Below are 20,488 nucleotides of genomic sequence, written 5' to 3' on the forward strand. Positions count from 1 at the left end.
GTTCGTTGGACCATTTTTCCTGCCGACCAAAATTTCATTATTTCAAATGTAGGCGCGTTGCGCGTGGCAAGCGCGCTCATAATGTAAGAGACGCCGGCGCGACCACAACATTGTCCAACATCAAATGTGCAAACGTAATGTAAGCGGAACGAAACTGGGCTACTCGTTATTGTGTGGTTGACGAACCGCTTATCAGTTTGGACCAGTGCAGCGCGAGCGATCTTGATCAAGCGACACTGTTACACGGCGGTAATAAGAGATCCAGTAAATAAATCATTTGAATTCACCACAGAAGCAATAACAACGCTGTGAGATCTAGTGAGAAACATTCTCATTTCTCCGTTTTTAACAGATCAAACAGCGCGTGGAAGCCAGGAAGAATAATTGTGCCATGAATGAAGTGAACTATCCAGTGTCCACAGATCTGCAACATTCACCATGGATTTACTGTAGTTACACTAACTGCAACCATGGAAGTTTGACAGGAATAGTAGGCTAATGGCTTCAAGTAACATTACATCGGTTTTATTTTGACATTATAAATACAATTGCTGCCCTCAAATGTTAATCTGAACTAAAAATAGACCGTTGTTTATAACTACTACAATATAAGGGTTACATTTCATTTTTTTTCAAGGAGCTGTTTTGTTTATGCTCCTAAGAAGAGTCTATTATTGCTCCATCATTGGTCAAAGTGTGTTAGTTTTAATAAAATAATAATAATAATAGAAAAAAAATTCTCTGGCATTTATTTCTTTTTGCTGTATCGAAAACGTACCAAACCGTGACACAAGTGTATCGTATTGAACGAACCGTGAATTTTGTGAACCGTTACACCCCTACTATCTATATCTCTCTTACCTATCTGTCTAGCCCTCTGAAGCAATGGTTGAAGCAATTTGAATGCTGAGAAACTTTACTAAGACGATTTGAAAAGTTAGTTTATCTGTTTATTGTTATGAATGTTTGATATCTACCAAAAACATCACTTTGGAGTGTGTTGTTGAATGAGTTTTTTATAATAAATGCATTTTTAATTAAAACATTTGTTAGTAATAGTCATTATTGGGATTTGATCTGGTGTTTTACAACTGCATAATGGGTGCGATGTAGGTGGTCTTAAAAAGGTCTTAAAAAAGTCTTAAATTTGGGGTGATCAAACCTGGGGAAACCCTGGAAAGAGGCAAAGGGTCGACAGTATGTTACCCAATATTTCACAAGAAAAGTTGAGTTTGTAAGTAGGCCTAAATTGTTAGTGGACCGCCCGTGACAATGATCATAGCCTACGGCAATTTTCTGTGCGTACGCACGCTTTGTACATGAGGCCCCAGGTCTCTACGGTAGCATTTTTCGACAAGTTAGCACGTTTCGATAGAGCAGGGTGCAGCGGGTGCACGGCTTTGCCTCACATACATACAAATATAAATATATGTGAATACACTATATGACACATGTACAGCTATGCACAGTATATACATTATACAGTACTGAAGTAGTGCAGTATTACAGAGGACAAATTACGGGTGTGGAAATTGTCTGATTGACTTAAATATATGAGAATGATAGTCAAAATACCATAAACCATGATTTTATGTAAATAATATGAAAAAAGTCTCAGCTGTGTTGGGGGCCCTGTCAAGATTCTTTTCATGGGGCCCAAAATCCTTAGCAGCGCCCCTGGAGAGGGGTGGCCAAAGGGGTGGCCAAGCTTAGACCAAGGGTGGCCACGGCCACCCCTGGCCACCCCCTAGCTCCGCCCCTGCCTACAACATGCTTCATCTTATTAGAAGTCAAAAATATGATTTAACATGACCAACTCAACCTGGCTGAATTAGCTTCCACCAACAAAGGTCAGATCAAGCAATAGTTCATTAAAAATAACAACTACCCACATTTACTTTTAAGTGTACTACTTACAGTCATGTTTTGAAAGCCTGAAAGTCATGATGCTTTAGAATAAATATTTAGCAGCTCAAAAACATATGATCAACATTCATGCTTTTTCGTGAATTTCAGGCATGTTACTTGATACATCAAACAAGTACATGAACTTCCAGGTACAGTATATTACAGTAGTGTCTTGTGTAGTCAGTAGAATTAGAGAATTACTGAATCTCCTTTAGATACAACCAAAAAATATGATGACAACTCACCAGACACCAGACATTACTCAAAGAAGAAAACAAGGGAAAATCTGTGTTTTGTGTTTTCACTGAACATGTGGATTAGTTTGTTCTCAACACACAACACTACATATTCCCAAATACTATCCTGAAATGGCTGTTAAAGGAATTCTGACATGAAATGAGGGAATGGAAGAACATTACAAGAAAGGCAAAACTTTGCCTTTTAAAAGATGACAAATTACATCTTGTATTCTGTTTTCACATTTTAGATCTTTTATCTGTGTAAAAGTAATTTGTGTTTAAACTATGTTAGTGTAATTCTAATCATTGATTATAAGGTCCTCGTCTGTGTATTTATGATCATAATCAGAGTTTTCTCTGTCCACCTCACTGCTCTTATTCTGAGCTGAAGCGTCATTCTCATCCTCAAAGGGCTGCTCAACATTATCAGAGAAGCGGAAAACTAAGCTGTCCTTATGGTCGCTTGATTCAAATGAACGTACTTGGTTACTTACGTAACCTCGGTTCCCTTAGAGATAAGGGAACGAGTACTGCGTTGCAGACGCTGTGGGAAAACTCCTTTTCTCGAGAATATTGAAGCCTTTATATTAAAACGCATTGCATGCAGCACAGGTGAGAGCATCAAGCTCGCGTGAGCGAGCTGATAGGCTGCGCTGTGGGCAACTGCACGAACCAATGGCGGATCGGCAGAGGCGCGCGAACCAATCAGGGAGCTTGGCACACTGCCAGTGTCAAGCGCGCGAAACTGCACGTGACCAAAGCATATAAATATAGACAATATTCCGCCATTTGACAGATATAATCGACTGAAGCGAGAACACCTGACATAAGAGAGATTGCACGGCAAGGCAACGCAGTACTCGTTCCCTTATCTCTAAGGGAACCGAGGTTACGTAAGTAACCAAGTACGTTCCCTTACGAGAACGTTCTCTCGTACTGCGTTGCAGACGCTGTGGGAACGCTTATTTAAAACGCCGTGCAATTAATCTCTTATGGCCGCTCTGACTCACCAGAAGTTCCGGGAAGTTACAGAATAGCCAGGATAAAACGAGACCGCATTTCGGGCCCATAAAATATCCAATAATAAAGATCTGGGCCAAGGGCCAGATTAACTTCACCACAAGTCCAGTGACAACTGAGTGTCCAATTTCACAACTAGTCTGGGTCCACAGAGCCAAAGTCTAGAAGGAAAAAATGTGTCTGCAAAGCAGAGACATATAAGTTGAAAAAAAAAAAAACTCACAAATGTGGACGGAGTGGACTTAGCCGGCCGCCACACAAATATCCTGTATAGGAACACTCACGTGTTCAGGTCTGAAGTCAGACTGAGTCCGCAGAGCCAGGTTCTGAACAGAAAAGAGCTCGTGCCTGCAGAGCAGGAACATCCAAGCTATAGAATCTAACAAATGTGGACGGAACGGACCAACCGGCCACCGCACAAATGTCCAGATAAGAACACTCATGTGTCTGAGTCCTAAAGTCAGCCTGGGTCCGCAAAGCCAGGGTTTAGACAGAAAGAACTCGTGCCTGCAGGGCAGGAACGTCTAGGTTATAGAATCTGACAAATGTGGACGGAACGGACCAGCCGGCCGCCGCACAAATGTCCTCGATAGGAACACCACTCGACCAGGCCCACGAAGAGGCGACACCTCTCGTGGAGTGAGCTCTAACACCTATGGGACAGGAAAGGCCCAGTGAAGTGTAAGCCAGAGCAATGGCGTCAACTATCCACCTGGACAGCGTGAGCTTAGTAACAGGAAGGCCCTTGGTTCGGCCCCCGAAACAAACAAAGAGCTGTTCAGACTGTCTGAAAGAAGCCGAACGCTCCAGATAAATTCTCAAAGCTCTGACGGGGCAAAGCGTGAGAGAATCACTGTCCTCTTCGGAGGAGGGAAGAGCTGACAGAGAAATAACCTGGGCTCTGAACGGAGTTGAGAGCACCTTAGGAATATATCCATGTCTTGGCCTAAGGATGACCTTGGAGTCATTAGGGCCAAACTCCAGACAGGAAGCGCTAGTAGAGAGCGCCTGCAAGTCCCCTACTCTTTTAACTGACGCCAGTGCCAGAAGCAGGGCGGTCTTCAGAGAGAGGGGCTTGAGATCTGCTGACTGAAGTGGTTCAAAGGGAGGTCCCCTAAGAGCCCGCAGGACCAGTGAAAGGTCCCAGGCCGGCACAGACGGTGGCCGAGGCGGGTTAAGCCTTCTGGCACCCTTAAGGAAACGAACTATAAGGTCGTTTTTACCTAAGGAGGCTCCGGCTTCCAATACATGAAAAGCAGCGATGGCTGCTACGTACACTTTGAGAGTGGAGGGGGAGCGACCCGCGTCCAACATCTCCTGTAGAAAAGAAAGCACTTTTGGCACTTCACAAGTGTGTGGGTCGAGGTTTCGAGCTAAACACCAGCTGGAAAACACTGACCATTTTAGGAGATAGAGGCGTCTAGTAGACGGAGCTCTAGCCTCCATAATAGTGTTTAGGACACCTTCTGGGAGATCCTGGGGTACCCGTTGAGTGGCCATACATGTAGGGCCCACAAGTCGGGACGAGGATGCCAGATTGTCCTGTTGGCCTGAGCCAGAAGGTCGCACCTCAGTGGAATTGGCCAAGGGTCTATTACAGACAGTTGCATCAACTCTGGGAACCAGATCTGGGTCCGCCAGAGAGGAGCCACCAAGAGGACCGCGCTTTTGGTGTTCCTGATCCGTTCGATGACCTGAGGGAGCATCGAGACCGGAGGAAACGCATAGAGAGGGAGGTTGGGCCAGTTGTGGGCCAACGCATCCCTGTTCTTTGAAAAGAATATTGGGCAGTGACAGTTGTCTTCTGAGGCGAAAAGATCTACTTCTGCCTTCCCGAAGACCTCCCAAAGCAGGAGAACCGTCTGAGGGTGGAGAGACCATTCCTCTGGGGGAACTCTGCCCCGAGAGAGCATGTCTGCTCCTGTGTTCAACGTGCCTGGCACGTCAAGTCAAGTCAAGTCAACTTTATTTATATAGCGCTTTTCACAATACAGATTGTATCAAAGCAGCTTCACAGTATTATATAAAATAGTACATCAGTGTTTGTTTCTGGTGTAAAACATCCACGTTTTGGTAATGCAGATCAATAGCACTGGTGAATCGATTAATCAATTTAAGCATCCCCAACTGAGCAAGCCAAAGGCAACAGTGGCAAGGAACCGAAAAACTCCATTAGGTGACCTAATGGAGAAAAAAAAACCTTGGGAGAACCCAGGCTCAGTCGGGGGCCAGTTCTCCTCTGGCGTTTATGAAGTAGAGACCGGATTTAACTGTAAGATTAAAATATTATATGAATGCCTGGCTGACGAGATGTGTCTTTAATCTAGTTTTAAACTGGGAGAGCGAATCTGAGCAACGAACAGTATCAGGAAGGCTATTCCAGAGTTTTGGTGCTAAATGTGAAAATGCTCTCCCTCCTTTGGTGGATCTGGATATCCTAGGTATGACCAGAAGCCTCGAATTTAGTGATCTTAAAGAGCGCGATGGATTATAGGGCGATAGAAGATCCGTTAAATAAACTGGAGCTAAGCCGTTTAGGGCTTTATAAGTGAGTAGCAATACCTTGTAATTAATACGGAACTTTATAGGTAACCAATGTAGTGATGATAAAATTGGTGTTATATGGTCAAACTTTCTTGATCTAGTAAGAACTCTAGCGGCGGCATTTTGGACTAACTGTAGCTTGTTTATTGAGGATGCAGGACAACCAGCTAATAAAGCATTACAGTAATCTAGTCTCGAGGTCATGAATGCATGAACTAGCTTTTCTGTATCAGAAACAGATAGCATGTTACGTAATTTAGCAATATTTCTAAGGTGAAAAAATGCTGTTTTTGTAACATATGAAATATGATTTTCAAAAGACAGGTTGCAGTCTAATATAACACCCAGGTCTTTTACTGTAGAGGATAAAGTAACAGGACACCCTACTATGTTAAAGTTGTATTGTAAGAGGTTTTGTGGGCGGTTTTTTGAACCGATAAGTATTACCTCTGTCTTATCTGGATTTAATAAAAGAAAATTGTGCGTCATCCAATCTTTTATATCTTTAACACACTCTGTCAATTTGGATAATTTAGCGTTTTCATCCGGCCGTGATGAAATATATAGTTGAGTGTCATCAGCATAACAATGGAAACTAATTCCATGTTTCCTTATAATATTTCCAAGTGGCAGCATATATATTGAGAATAATAGAGGGCCTAACACAGATCCTTGCGCCACTCCATAGTTTACTGGAGTTATGATCGATTTTTCTCCGTTTAAATAGACAAAATGGTAGCGGTCAGATAGGTATGATCTGAACCAGCTTAATGCTTGTCCTTGAACACCGGTGTAGTTTTGTAGCCGATCTAAGAGTATTGTGTGATCTATAGTATCGAACGCAGCACTAAGATCAAGTAAAACTAGTATTGAGATACAGCCTTGGTCAGAAGCTAAGAGTAAATCATTTGTGATTTTAACGAGCGCAGTTTCAGTGCTATGATGCGGCCTGAACCCAGACTGAAACTTTTCATAGGTGTCATTTTCTTGCAAGAAAGAGCCCAGTTGGGCAGACACAACTTTTTCTAATATTTTGGACATAAAAGGAAGATTTGAAATGGGTCTATAATTTGCTAGGTTATTTGGGTCTAATTGTGGTTTCTTAATGAGAGGTTTTATAACTGCCAATTTAAATGTTCTTGGAACATGACCTAAAGATAAAGACGAGTTAATAATATTGAGGAGAGGCTCTTCCACTATAGGTAACACTTCTTTCAATAGTTTAGTTGGTATGGGATCTAATAAACATGTTGTTGTTTTAGAGGAAATGATAAATTTATTTAACTCTTTTTGTTCTATAGTTGTAAAGCACTGTAATTGTTCTTGCGGGGTGATAATCGAGGCTGAATTATAAGGCGCGGTTGAAGATTGAACGTTTACAATTGTGGATCTGATGTTTTCTATTTTCTCAGTGAAAAAATTCATGAAATCATTACTACTAAACTGTAACGGAATATTTTGTTCAGGTGACGCTTGTTTATTTGTTAGTCTAGCCACGGTGTTAAATAAGAACCTAGGATTGTTTTGGTTATTTTCTATTAGTTTGCGGAGATGCTCAGCCCTGGACGCTTTTAGGGCCTTTTTATAGCGTGACGTACTGTCTTTCCAAGCGATTCTAAAAACCTCTAAATTAGTTTGTTTCCATTTACGCTCTAAATTACGGGTTTCTCTCTTTAGAACACGTGAGCTGCCCTGAGCGAGCGCAGGTTGGTGTGAGCCCATAGCAGGAGCTGCGTGGCTATGGCAAGCAGGTTGTGGGACCTGAGGCCGCCCTGGCGATTTATGTAGGAGACCACTGACATATTGTCCGTTCGGACCAGCACGTGGTGTCCAGCCAGGTGAGGGAGGAAGGTTTTTAGGGCTAGAAAAACTGCTCTCATTTCGAGGCAGTTGATGTGTAGGCGTTTCTCCGAGCTCGACCAGAGGCTGAACGCAGGCCTGCCCTCGTACAGCGCTCCCCAACCTGAGTTGGAAGCGTCTGTTGAAATCACCCTACTCTCTGAGACCACCCCCATGCTTACGCCCTGCTGGTACCAGCTGGCGTCTTTCCAAGGGGCCAGGGCTTGAACACAGCGCTGGTTCACCTTGATAACCAAGTGGCCTGAATGCCAGGCGTGGGGTGGCACCAGAGGTGCTAGCCACAGGTGAAGAGGACGCATACGCAGTAGGCCGAGTTGGAGTACTGATGATGCGGAGGCCATGAGGCCAAGGATCCTCTGGAACGTTCTGAGGGGTACATAAGAGCCCTCTGTGAACGATGCTGCGAGCTGCTGAATCGTTAGAGCACGGGCCGGTGTGGGCCATGCTCTCATAAGTACGGAGTCGAGAACTGTTCCCAGGAACGTGATACGTTGGCTGGGCAACAGAATACTCTTGGCAAAATTGACCTTGAGCCCTAGACATTCTAGATGTCTGAGGAGCCAGGCTCTGTGAGTATGTGACTCCGCCTCTGACTGGGTCAATATGAGCCAGTCGTCGAGGTAGTTCAGGATGCGCATTCCCCGCTGTCTCAGGGGGGAGAGAGCTGCATCCATGCACTTTGTGAAAGTACGAGGTGCCAGTGCCAGTCCAAATGGTAGGACTGTGTAGTGGTATGTCTGCCCCTCGAAGGCGAATCTCAAGAATGGCATGTGGTGGGGGTTCACTTGAATGTGAAAGTAAGCGTCTTTTAGATCTATTGAGAAAAACCAGTCGCCTGGGCGAATTTGCGCCAGGATGTGTCTGGTCGTGAGCATTCTGAACGGCCGTGACATGAGAGCCTTGTTCAGATGTCTCAGATCTAAAATGGGTCTCAGGCCGCCGTCTTTCTTTGGAACAAGAAAGTAACGGCTGTAAAAACCTGACTCGCTCTGAGAAAGGGGGATCTTTTCGATGGCCCCTTTGGCCAGCAGACTTAACACTTCGGTGCGGAGGACATGACTCAGTGTGCTCCTTACCGTGGTTTGTATAACCGCACGGAAACGCGGTGGTCTGCGGGCGAACTGAAGCGAGTAACCGCGCTTTATGATGTTCATTACCCATTCTGAAACTCCGGGGATAGCTTGCCAAGCTAGAGCCCGCAGAGACAGAGACATTATCATATCTGGAACGCCCAGTGTTGGGGGTTCGCACTGACATGTATGTGAGGGAGAAATTTTGCTCAATTTGTGCTTTTTGTGGGTCGCTGTTAAAACAGCGTTTGTGTGCAGGGGTGCGTGACAGGTGACGGGCCCATGTTCTGCATTTAATACTGCTCCAACCGCCTGAACTGAAGAGGGGGCTGAGAGTAGCACTCAAACGATCTTCGGGGCTGGTCCGGCCGCGGCGGGACAATGACCCCTTTTTAAGCCGGCTAGGACGGCTTCTTGGGCTCGTGATCGAGCGTGAGCTTCGGTCGCGGGCCCTGGCGCTTAGGGAACGGGAACCGTTTTGCAGGCTTCATGCGCTGGCTAGTCTCAGCCACTGGGCGGGGCTGGAGGACTTGTGAAGCTACCCTCTCAGGTCGCGGCGTGCTCTTGGGGCGCCGTTGGACTGAACTGGAGCGTTTGGGGAGGAAATGCTTCATGGCGCTGGAGGCTTTCTGAGCCTCAGTGAAGCGTTCTGCGAAGCCACTGACAGATGGGCCGAAGAGACCAGATGCTGTGACCGGAGAATCGAGGAAGGCGGTTTTGTCTGCGTCCCTGATTTCGGTCAATGTCAGCCAAAGGTGGCGCTCTAAAACTACTAGGCTGGCCATGTTGCGGCCCAGTGCTTGAGCGGTAGTCTTAGTGGCCCGTAGCGCTAGATCTGTCGCACTTCTGAGGTCCTTAAAAGTGTCTGGGTCAGGGCCTGACTCATCCATGGAGCGGAGGAGCTTCGCCTGAAACACTTGGAGGGTCGCCATGGCGTGGAGAGCAGAGGCGGCTTGACCGGCGGCAGCAAACGCGCGGCTGGCAATGGCCGAAGTAGTTCTGCACGGCTTAGATGGGTGCACAGTCTTAGACCTCCAACTTCCTGCAGTGGGAGGGCATAAGTGTGCAGCGACCGCTTCCTCCAGTGGGGGGAGACACACATAACCTTTCTCTTCAGCGCCGTCAACAGTGGAGAGCGTTGAAGAGGCAGATGAGCGCGTTCGCGCTGAAAAGGGCGCGCGCCAGCTTTTTGTGAGCTCTTCGTGGACCTCAGGCAGAAAAGGGGCGGAGCGCTGACGAGGGGCCTGTTGGCGCCCCGGCAGGTACCACTCGTCGAGGCGGCTTCTGGCAGGCTCAGCTAGGGAGAGCCAGTCGAGTCCCAACTCGTCAACAGCGCGAGACATGACACGGAAGAGTTCGGCGTCGATGTTCGCTCGAGTGTCAGAAGGATCTAACTGAGGGGGGGGGCGGGGTCCCCGGAGCCCGACCAATCCTCACTCTCAGATGCCGCCACGGAAACTGCGTCATCCATATCATCAGCAGATCCGCCGAAAGAGACGAGCCCAGCCGCTTCAGATGAGGGGCGTTGGTCGCTCTGAGAGAATAGAACAGGCGAAGAGGGCGTGGGCGAAGCACGTGGAAGCGTGCACGAGCCGCGAGCGGAGAGTAGAAACAGGCATCCCGTTGCAGAGAAGGCAGCCGCCTTTAGTGAGCGCTGACTCGGCGTGCTCAGGGCCGAGACAGGCAGCACACTGTGTGTGTCTGTCAGACACATGCAGAGGAACCCCGCAGGATTCACAAATAGAGAGCGGCATTTGAAACAACGCCGCGCGCTGTGAAAACAGCGATTTAGCTCTTTTAGAAAGAGAGAGAGAGATAGAGAAAAAGGATACTCGTCGGATGCCACAGGGAAACGCTCAGCTGGCAGATGCCGGGATACGAAGCTGTTCCGCTGGACGGCTGTTCAACGACGAGCGGCTTCTTTATCCGGAGAAGATCAGCGACGAGGTGAGTCGAGCTGAAGGAGATAAAATCTGTCAAATGGCGGAATATTGTCTATATTTATATGCTTTGGTCACGTGCAGTTTCGCGCGCTTGACACTGGCAGTGTGCCAAGCTCCCTGATTGGTTCGCGCGCCTCTGCCGATCCGCCATTGGTTCGTGCAGTTGCCCACAGCGCAGCCTATCAGCTCGCTCACGCGAGCTTGATGCTCTCGCCTGTGCTGCATGCAATGCGTTTTAAAATAAAGGCTTCAATATTCTCGAGAAAAGGAGTTTTCCCACAGCGTCTGCAACGCAGTACGAGAGAACGTTCTCGTAAGGGAACCGAACTTGCAGACAGAGAGTTACAGGCGTCAGAGGTTTTCTCCTGCCTCACTGCGTGTGAAGGGAGATACATTCAAATGTGCTCAGATAAGTATTCATAAAAATAACTGAGGAATGAAATTAAATGTGAACTTGTACATGTTTTGACTTACACTCCAGTAGTTATTTTGTGGTCAGTTCACTTGTTTGATTTGTTTTTTTGGTCAGTTGAGTCCTTACACGTATCACTAGATGTGTCACGGTCACCAGCTCTGTCACCTCTACCGCACTTCACTTCCCAGCATCCCTCATGCTTCCCACCTGCACACCATCAGCCATCACCTCATCATCAGCACTAAAGACACACTTCTCCTGCACTCCCTTGTCTGGTCTCGTCTACCTGACTACCGACCCCGAGTCGTTGTGTGTTTTCAGCCTGTACCATCCTTCAACCACCTGCACCTGAGATCATCATACCCAGCTAAGTCACTATGCAGCTGCTTGAACTTCACATTCACCCTTTCTTCAACGAGTGTTTGTTCCCTGTAGGGATGGGCAAATGAAGCCTCATGAAGCCCTGAGGCTTTCCCCTGAATGTTTCGGGAAAAGATTCGAAGCATCAAGAGTGTCGAAAACAGCGCCATCTTGTGGCAGGTCAAATTTATAGCAGCCATGTTTATGAGCAGCGCAGCGCTGTTGTTTTATCCATTAAAGGTGCTGTAAGTGATCCCGGGAGACGTTACTTCTTGTTGACATACGAATTGTTGTTAGCTAGACCCTCCCTCCTCCTCATCCCATCTCCTCCCTCCTCCCCTCCCTTCCGACATAAAGGAAAGTCAAAATAGTCACTACAAACAAAGTTAAGCTTTACTGATACTTCATTCAATGTGTAATGTCGCAAAGTTAGATAAATGCTTTTATATATTGAGGAACAGAATGCAGAAAAAGAAACATTATCTTAAAATCGTCTCGCCACCTGAGGTTATAAATAGCTCCCATACAAGGATGCAATAATAGCATGATAACGTTAGCTTCGCGTTTCCCAGTGAGCATAAACAACGGCGGCGGCGTAAACAAATTTAGTCAAAGTTGTCAATAGCCTATAAATGAACATTCAAATTCATAACAAACAGTGGATGAAAACAATCGTTCACACAAATTGTCGCCCTACTGTGAATTTGCTTGATCATTTACCATAGAGATTGATCGCTGCTAGAAACATATATGTTGTATTCACCAAAGTTAACGCTGACTGCGTAGATCTAGCTAATTACATCCTTGTGTTGGTTTGGCGAACATGAACGTCAGTTTAGAAAGAAAAATGGATTTACCTGTTCTGCAAAAACAGAGCAACTGAATGTCGGATTGGAAGCCCTTCTGCTGGCGAAGTTCTCGCCACCTTTCTAAGGTTTTTCCGATGTAAATTCGGGACTTCGTGCATTCCTTATCCTTGTCCCTCTTCTTTGCAATTTGTTCATCGGAACGTCGTCTCTTTGGTCGTGTGTCGGCCATAATTCAAACTTCCCTCTTCATGCTTCTCTGTTCTCTCTCCTCCACACACCCCCTTCACGTACACGCGCACTAACCCCCCAAACCCCACCCTCCAATACTTCTTGTCGGTTATTGGCTGGAGCACTGTTTATTATGTTTCATGGTGCGGGTGAGCCCAGTTTTTTTTTGTTTGCCGTTTCTGGAGCCTGTGGTGTCTACAGAGACCGCGTTTTTTTACAGTGTGTTCAGGGGACAGGTAGCTAGCGGATAGTGAGGAGATGTTTGCTGTATGTGACAAAAAAATTTTGGCCTAAAAAACGCGTTGCATCACTTACAGCACCTTTAAGCACAAATAAAACCCTGACAACGCTAAATGTTCAGTTTTCTGATAATATAATTCACATATTAAAGTGTGGCAATAAAATAAATATAACAATTATATTAATACTATACAGAAATAAACAGTTGCTTGATGCAAGTAAATGTTGGTCTAATTATTTTCTGCTTTCTATGCTGTTTATGTGTCAGAATATATGATCATGTAACATAGGCTGTAAGCTTAATTATATATATTTAAAAAAATGTTAGTAAATGGACTTAAACTTCCAAAAACATGTAGAGTCTGGGTTAAAACATTCCAATATGCAAAGTGAAGCATTCACGTGACTGGAAAGAAAGTAAGGCTTCGTTTTTCGTTGATCACTTGTTTCTCTGAAAACAATACTCGCTCCGGCACAGAGCTTCATGAGAGATTGCGCTGCATACTCGATACGTGCTTTGAAGCTTCAGTGTCAAATGTAACATAGTTCCCTGCATTCATTTAATAAACTTCGTGTAGGCCTACTCTATTAGGCTACCTGTCTGTTCTCTTCCGTTGTTTGACAAGATGTTCCCTCATCCCATCAAATTCTGTATTTCTGTTTTCTGTCAGAAATGAGATGGTGAGGTGTGATACTGGCTTTTGATACTATCATTGGCACAATCTCATCACCTACTGGAATGGAGAAATTAATCACTTTGAGCTTACTGTTTTGAATATTAATTGCTGTTACTTAGCTTTTGACTCACAAAATGTAGAAAATTCCATAATGTTTGTATGATCATGTTAGTTAATTCATATTTTTTCAGCATCCCCATGCTTTTATTTTGTCATTTCCATTTTCTCCAGCTCTGTGGCCTGACTGGCTTCCTCAATGTCAGAGGGGTCACGACTTTTGTTTTCATCCTCCTTTTGTGACTTCATTTTCAAATCCATGGTGGTCCTCCTTTTTGGTAAAAAAAAAAAAAGTTTTACAATACAATAGCTTTCTATTAATTACTTCCTTCTGAATTCAAAACTTGGCTGTGTCTGAAATCACCTATCTCTTCTTGAGTAGGAACTTAATCTGAATAAGTAATTACTTCACAACTGCTAAAAAAGTATGTTCTATATGGTATGTGTGTGTAGTATGAATGTAATCTGGATGCTGTACATCTGCCATGTTGTCATTATGTGACCTACCAGCTTCAGTTGCGTTGCTTCCTTCTTATACTGTCTATGGTTGCTTCACCTCCATTCACAAATCCTCTCCTGTCCATTATGCACACTTCAAAAACTATGCTATCCGGGTAGCCTACTTTTTGTCTATTCTTTTGAGTAGGCCTAACCTACTGTGGATTCAGACATACAACTTTTGTCACATAGGCCTACTGCTTTTCGCCTGTAGTAGGGAAATATGTGATTTAGGATGCAGCCCTTTGCTGCGTTTTAATTCGCCTACTTATACTACGCCCTATAATTATGTAGGCTACTCTTTTGCTACACACTCAAAAGTATCTTTTTTCACAAAAAGAGTAGCCTACACAAGCTTTGCTTTGGGACATACTATCACGCCATAAAATTGTGTCTTTAACGGTTGCTCTCTGTCGCATCCACAGTAAACTGGCCTGTCAATAATATTGTCACAGTTAAAATCCTAGACCATTTAATTTAATTTAATTTCCTACCGAATCGGAGAGAAATGCAGTAGGCTACGTTGATCTGCAGTCGCGGTTCTTTCATGTGGAGAACTCTCCTCAATATTAATGCATAATGATGCGTTTAAAAGTTAATGGCCATACGGATATTTAAGTCCGCATTGTTATTGGAGATTAAATATAACACGTATAACAATAATTAAATATATATATATATTTTTATCAGGTTAAACTTTGATTAGTCACTCAAACCTTTATCACCTCTCACCGTCGGTCGCGCGCATCCGCCATGTTTTGTAGTTTTTTTTTTACACCTTTTACTCGTGTTTGTAGTTCTTCTTGTAAATATAGTTGTAAATCTACTGGAAATAGTAGACCATACGGGGACTTTTGACATAGGCCTACTCTTTTCAACATACTATGCTTTGGGACACACTTATTCTAATCTCACATTCAGGATGGACAGTATGGACATTGGGACGCAGGGAAAGTCTTTATTTAAAAGTGTAATGGCCCCCTCTGCTGGCTACAGGAAACACCTCCATTCACAACTAGATAAACACCTATTGAGGCCACCATCTGTAGGCTACTTCCACAGCATAACTTATAAAACAGAACAACACATTACAAATAAATACATAGATATAAGACATTGCAAAAAGATACATTCGCTTTATGGAACACATTTTATTATTAGTAGTATTTTTATTTAAAGTTATCGGCTAGTTTGTGTATGGAGCATGTTGTTATTTTATTTAGATATGTCTTAGACATATCTCCACAGAATGCAGATATTATATAACCAATTTGTAGCTGATTATGAGGGTGATTATGAGTTTAACTGGTTATAGACAATGCTGGTGTTGAGGAGGTCAGTCGTTGTAATACTTGTCAGGCAATGGCATGCTTGTGGAAAACACTTTGTGTCTTTTATCTACTTTTATTAGTCTACAAACCACTACACATACAGTATGTACACACAGCCTTCAAAACTGAGGACATTTAAAAACAAATATTCTTTTCACATTTCTGTGCAAATTTGTTTGTCAATGTAGGCCTTTGTGAAAAATAAGTGCAAGTAGGCCTACTCACTAAATAATAAAGGTATATAGACGTTATAGGCATGCAGATCTACGTTTATAGGTATTGGTCAATATAATACAACTAATTGTTATCATTAGGCCTACAACATCAAGCGTGCATATAAATATGTGTTTTGCTTTTGTGAAGTAAATGATTGCAGTCTGCCTAACTGACTAAATATGGGAGTTGTCACGGTCGTACTTCACCCACGCAACAGGCTTGAAGGAAATAAAAATCCGTTTTTGCGCCAAGCCAAGCGTCAATCGAGGACATCTTGGCCTATTTTATCATCACCCACAAGGGGGCGCACGGACTCACTCTCCCCCTCCACACTGTCCCAGTCTGGCGTACCAAAACAAATCCTCCATCCTTCCGTGCAATGCGATCCCATAACCGCCTTCCGGCTCCCTCAGCAAGTTTGTGTGAGCCAGTGAGCCTGTGATAGTGTTCATAGAAAGACGGCCGTTTATACAGCGGTACAGGTGTGAGGAATGGTGTCCCGGTGCGATTCATGCGGGATAAAGCTACTAAATAACGAGGAACATTAACCAGCGATCAACAGGACGACGCTCTCTCGCTCGCTCGGGTCTATCCCGACAGACAGCAGCGAAGTTTGGTTGAGCTCAGATCCCAAACTGCTCACACACAGGTGGGACAGACAGACAGACGGCTATTTGAACTTGACGAAAAGGTGTGTAAAGTGAAACGTTGTGCTTTTATCACTCTGCGTGTGTTTTACCTGCTTTTTGTCACGCTGCTTCTGTTGATCTTCAGACAAATGAGAATAATAAAGCAGGCTAGTCAAATCAGCTAACAAAGAAACTCACACGCGAGCTATTTACATTTCTGACCATTACAAAAATACCACTGTAACCATTGTTTACGGCAAAATAATGTTTAATTTATGTATTGTTAATGCAACAAAACTTTAACGTTTTCATAGGGAACTTCTTGGTATTGTCGTATTAACTAACAATGTCAACACAATAGAAAAAAAAAAAAAAATACAATTATTATGAAAGCTGTTTGAAGGGGACCATGATCCCATAACTGATTTTCAGTCGTTTCTGTGGTATTCTGTTTTGGTACTGTGGTATTTTAAGTGTCTTTGTGGTTTAATGTCACCATTATGTGGATGGACATTTCCAATAAGCTTGAACTGTGGTGGACTTTACATTTCTGCCTCTTGTAGGCTATGCTTTATTGTACAGTGTACGATGTAGCCTAGTTAAGTCATGCTTGCTCTGATTTGTTTTGTTTTTCTCAGTAATAATTTACATTTTTTTGTTGCCAGTATAAACATTAGTTGTGGTTTATTTCTGGTAGTTGTTAATCAAGTTTTTCTCCATTCAGTCAAGCTGTGGATCTGCAGTTATTATGACCTGTGGTTCTCTGCTTGGTATTGTAGCACTTTATGCATTCCTTACAAGTTTCTCAGTTTGTCTTGAAACATTTGCATACAGAACATGAGTTTGTCTTTAAAGGGGACGGTATCAGCTACACTGCTTTTTAAATGTTTGAGGTCAGTCATATTTACACTTTTGTTCAACAAGGATTTGTATCATACATTTTACTGATCAATATAATGATAATGTTACAAAAGATTTCTAAATGCTGTTTTTTAAAACTTTGTATTCATCAAAGAATCCTGAGAAAAGTGTCATGTTTTCCATAAAAATATTAAGCAGCACAACTGTTTTTAATATGATCAATTTAATGCATCCCTTTGACTGTTAGTGTAATAGTAATTCCTTCAGCTCCAAATCAGAATTTTAGATGTGACTCTGAAGACTGGAGTTATGATGCTGACAATTCTGCTTTGCCACTAGAGCAATAAATTAATAAATTAAAATATTTTAAAATATGTACAAATAGAAAAGTTATTTTTAAATTGTTAATTTCACAATATTACTGTTTTTTTTATCAAATAAATGCAGCCTTTATGAGCATAACAGACTTCTTTAAAAAACATTACAACTTTTGAACTGTAGTATGCATCTAAAAGCTGTTGATCAACGTAGTTCAGTTGAATCTTAATAAGTCAACCAAATACAGGCATATTTATATATCCTTTCACGGTTTAGAATTCCGATTTTTCTTTGTGATTCCACTTTCCCAGTAGTCTTTTCTGACAGGTTAGCTTGTCAGGTGATTTCCGCACAGATATATGCTGAATGGCGTCAGCTGTAGTTTGTGTACAGGTGATGGGCTTCATCATGTGTGTGTACTGAAGCCCTGCCAGTCATGCTCATTCATTGGTGTTGTTGCTCAGGTAGAGCATGGAAAGTATTTTACTTCTGCCAAACTGGCTGAACCAGAGTGTCAGTTGTGCGCACACACACACACACACACACACACACACACACCATGAAAAAAAGACAGAAAACACAGTGGTGTAAAAAGGCTTCAAGGGAATCAGTTGGTTCCTGCTGAACTGGGTTTTTGCCAGATTAGTTGAAAGATTGTAAAACTATACTGAAGAAAACAGTTACATTCCTGCTTAGAGCGTCAATCACCTGGGCTTGGCTACCTTTTTTTTTTAAGAGTATGGACAAAAGTATTTTTATAAGTAGTTTGGCTTGTTTTTTAATAATTATTTTGGCTTAGAGATTCTCTTTGCAAAGTTAGCTTGAAAAAGGTTGAGGTTATAATGGGTTATTGTTGTCCTAGAACCTCAAGTTAAAAGGGGCGTGAAATGCTATTTCATGCATACTGAGTTTTTTACACTGTTAAAGAGTTGGATTCCCATGCTAAACACGGACAAAGTTTCAAAAATTTAATTGTACGTTTGAAGGAGTATTTCTGTGCCAAAAATGCCCCTTCCGGTTTGTCACAAGTTTCGGAAAGTTTTTTTCGAGTATGGGCATGTGTGACTTCAGATGGGGCGGCATTTCCTTATATGGGTCCTAAGGGCACTTCTATCGGAAGAGCGCGGGCGCGCGCGCAACCGTAGACCAGAGCATGAGAGCGGAAAGCAGTTCGCCCATCATCACAGCGCTGTGCTCGGCTTTAGGGAAGTCAGTGTCACCAAAGAAGTGGGTTTTTAGTTGCCAGGGCAAGACATCCCTGCACAGATTCCCAAAGAACCCGGCGTTAAGGGACCAGTGGATGGAGTTTGTTTTTCCAGAGCATCATCAGAGTTGTGCAAGACTGTTTGTTCCCTGCATTTCGACGATGATTGTTTTATAAACAAAGCCCAGTTCGACGCCGGATTTGCAGATCGTCTAATTCTTAAGGATCGAGCAGTCACAATGATGAAGGTTCACGGCCGTGCGTTGGAACCGCAGGCGGTGAGTAAAACTGCTTGTCTGCTTCAAATGTCTGTGTGTTGTTAGCTGTCGGCGCGTAAGCACAGCCCACACGGCACGCCTCCAGCCGCTCGTTTTTTTTCGGAAAGACTCGGAACTGCCAATCTTTCTTTTATAAATATAATAAAACTAAAGACTTTTTGGAGATATGAAGGATGCAGTACTACTCTATAGGTACTCAAGATTAACAGGAGATTGACTGAAAATGAGTGTTTCACCCCCCCCCTTTAAAGAATGGATACTCTGTCAGAATTGTACTCAATAAAAATTCAAAGTATCTAACCCAAAACATACTTGAGTGAAAGTAAAATAAAAGTGTTTTCACACTTGGCATGGTCAGTTTTATTAAAACGGACCCTTGTGCGATTGCTCCGTTAGTGCGGTTCATTTAAATATATGTGAACGCTGCCATCCGAACCCTTACAAGCGGACCAAGACCGCTGAAAAGATGGGTCTCGGTCCGCTTTCACATGAACTCTGGTGCGGTTCGAAGGAAATTTGAACGCTACACGGACCAAAGACAAGATGTGACCCTAAAAAGGACAGAATGCTCAAGCATACCTTTTTTCTTTTTTGTCATAGTCGCGATGTTGCCCATCACAGTTCTGCACAGGCTCCAGAACCGCGTCTGCTCGCTGCAGATCTTCGTTTCTGTTTGACAGAGGGATTCCTGCTGCTGTTTTGTCTCCTTTATAGATTTTATAAGCTCTTCACAAGTTGTCAGCTCCATCATATGTACGCACATTTAGCCCAGCACACAGCATTGTTTCGGATGTTTGACAAGTTCCATCGCAATATGTCATAAAAGCTGTTTTTTTAACCTTTATTTTTTTAGGTTCTGTGTTAAAAATGACAGTGTGAATGCTAAGCGAACCAGGACTAAATGTATTGTTGGTTCGGACCAAAATAACCAAGAGACCCCAACTGCAAGTGTGAACTAAATTTCATGTGTTTAAAAGTAATTTTTTTTTTTTTTAGCTTTTAAAATTGACTGAAATTAAGAGATTGAAATTTTCCTATTAAAGTACATTGATACAGCAACTGTTCAAAGCAGCTTGTTTAATCACAGTGGACATTAAACTGAAACCGATTTCCAGAAATCTGTTACCTGATATTATTAAAGTAAAATTCTGCATTTATCTTTTTTCTCACTTGAATATAAGATATGAAATACCGAATCTGAGTTAACTAGTTAACTCCATTTAACACAGTTACAATGCATTGCTTTAGGTTAAAGACTCTGCTGTGGGACTGATGACAAGTATGAATGATCATAGTTTTGGCCAATTACATTTCATATAAATGGTAACATTCACTGTAGTGTGAGCTCATTAAGAGTATTTTTTTTTTTTTGAGAACAAATTTACACCATGATGACATGTGGCTTGTACTTTCAGTATTTAAATGAAACTGAAAGGGGTAAAAAGTCGAGTTTTGAGTCTGACCTAGGTCAGATGAGACTACCCCTCTCTCTTTCCTCTACTTTCCTACACTTTGATGTTCTTGTAAATAAACATGCAATAAGCCCAATGAAATAAATGTAGGCTAATTGAGTAGTTACAATGGATGTAAATTCCTCCTTGATTCCCCAAAATAATGCCAACATATTGTAATGAAGTACTTTATGCCCATGGTTTGTCACTGCATTTAAGAAACAGGCTTGGCAATTTTAAATAACCTGCAAGTATGATTCCTGATAAGTTTTTTTCATTATCTCTCTGTAGAGTTCCCAAAGCCATTAAATCTTTATGGTTTTGAATTGATA

At 43.0% G+C, this 20,488-nt stretch overlaps 1 protein-coding gene across 1 annotated transcript in view; it reads left to right on the top strand.

Annotated features, from left to right (window-relative positions):
• Positions 1-15,749: 15,749 nt before the first annotated feature.
• LOC308680777 (uncharacterized protein) overlaps positions 15,750-20,488 on the top strand; it is a 39,037-nt gene continuing 34,298 nt past the window's right edge. The window contains exon 1 of the mRNA XM_081349108.1: positions 15,750-16,106. The gene's annotated coding sequence lies outside the window, so the exon portion shown is untranslated. The remainder of the gene's footprint in view (positions 16,107-20,488) is intronic.

The sequence above is a fragment of the Scardinius erythrophthalmus genome (genome assembly GCF_964197995.2).
Source record: "Scardinius erythrophthalmus genome assembly, chromosome: 20".
NCBI classification, from domain to species: domain Eukaryota; kingdom Metazoa; phylum Chordata; class Actinopteri; order Cypriniformes; family Leuciscidae; genus Scardinius; species Scardinius erythrophthalmus.